At 31.6% G+C, this 1,879-nt stretch overlaps 1 protein-coding gene across 1 annotated transcript in view; it reads right to left on the minus strand.

Moving 5' to 3' along the window:
- prom (prominin) overlaps positions 1 to 1,170 on the minus strand; it is an 8,848-nt gene extending 7,678 nt beyond the window's left edge. The window contains exon 1 of the mRNA XM_026818218.1: positions 963 to 1,170. The gene's annotated coding sequence lies outside the window, so the exon portion shown is untranslated. The remainder of the gene's footprint in view (positions 1 to 962) is intronic.
- Between the last annotated feature and the right edge of the window lie 709 nt (positions 1,171 to 1,879).

The raw sequence follows: 1,879 nt of genomic DNA on the forward strand, positions 1-1,879 counted from the left end.
GGGTACATCGTAGGGCTGAATAAGAGATAAAAATTCTCGTAGAAAGTCGAAAATGAATATTCCTCTATCCAAATGTAAATTCGCCATTTTATATTGTTTATCCAAATTAGTGTTTGGAAATTTAAGTTTCGGAAACCATTCGTTCCAATCTGCAGTTATTATAGACGTCTTTAAATGTGATATATTTGTATTATTTCTGGTTGCTTCGACGAGAACGTCAGCTATCATTGCGTTTTCATCTGACGCTTCACTGGTCGCATCAAAAGTGTTAAAATTATCCGTGGTAGAACAATTGCTAGTATCGGAAAGCGAATTTACTTCAGTAACATCTTCAAACCAGTAACCCAGAGACTTTGTAGCAAAGCACAATATAAATGTAGCTGGAAGATTTAAAAATGAAGTTTTTATACTTTAATCGATCACAGAATAAAAATAATTTATCATTTATTATTAATAAACGTATATAGCATATTTAGAAATTTTTTTTCACTAGTAGTGGAATATTTATTCATAAATTATTTCTTAGATATGTGTTCAACGTGTATCTTTGTACAAAACATGTCCAGTATTTATTTGTTTACTAATCACTTTTTTATTTATCACTTCTTTAATAATTAATTTTTGTTGAAAAGAGTGGTATGTTACAATAAATTATATTTTATACTATAGTACAATACAGTTAACCATGTAAACTAAGTAACCATGGTCATACTCTACAAACATAATTACAATGTTATACATAATCTGGTCAGCGAAGGAGTCTGTTGATTTCAAACGTTATAGGTTTATAAATTCTTATATGTGTATGCATTTAAAAAATTTGTAATAGAAATATATGAACAATAGTGAATTTGAACGAGAAATTCAGAGATTACATTTTGTATAGATCTTTCTAATTTTCTATTTAATTACGTAAGAAAAAGATTACATGAAATATATAATAAATGCGAAGTAATTCCTACCTCTCACTAGCACCATTTTTGCAATAGTTCTGATGGATTTCGATGCTTCTTTTTCGATAACATACGTGTATGTAAGACGGAGACTTGGGGACTGTAGAGCGACCCTGTTGAATCGCGTGGTTATATGTGAACTGACACTCGAAAGATTTGTGAAGGCTTCTTTGAAACCTTGTAAGTGCAGGTGTGTTGAACTCTAACGGGGAGGATATAAAATCACGCACCTGTGTGAGATCAGATAATAAAAATTATTTAGAATATTAATAAATGGCATCTTAAAATCGTAGTAATTACTGTAATGTATCAAAGTGCATTTTAACTGATAATAAATGTATAGCAGAAATACAATACACGTCTTTGCACTAGTACATGATAAAATTTTTAACTCTTGCTACAACTATATGCTTATTACAAAAGCAAATAAATTAAAACAAATCATATTTCAAAGTATTTATCGTCAGATTTGTTCTATGTATTTTAATACAAATAAAAATGTTTATTTATTATAGCTTTTACTAATTATTAACAGACACGTTTTTATTTACGATTTGCATTTAATTTTCCTCGTGCTTTTTCTATTAGATGAGTGTAATCTTTATCATTTCTTGGTGATCTTTCCGCTTAGTTCACGCGCGGGAAGACACGCGCAATTACGAATGCAGTTGCAGTGCGTACGCATGCGTGTGAGAAGGCAGATAAAAGTTTAGGCACGTACGAGCGTACGATGTAGACTTATTAAGGACCTTTCCCACTGTCCGCAAGGCCGAGCGAGACGCTAAAACATTATTTTTCATAACACGTGGCTCAAAAAAACCATTTTCGGCGCCTATAAAGTGGACCGAAAATAGAGTTTTCCCGCCCTAGGGAAATGCAATTTGATTTCTAACGCTCTGACGAACATATGCTATACATATCAATGT

Source organism: Ceratina calcarata, unplaced genomic scaffold (genome assembly GCF_001652005.2).
Source record: "Ceratina calcarata isolate Rehan_Ccalc_2016 unplaced genomic scaffold, ASM165200v1 scaffold1402, whole genome shotgun sequence".
NCBI lineage: Eukaryota > Metazoa > Arthropoda > Insecta > Hymenoptera > Apidae > Ceratina > Ceratina calcarata.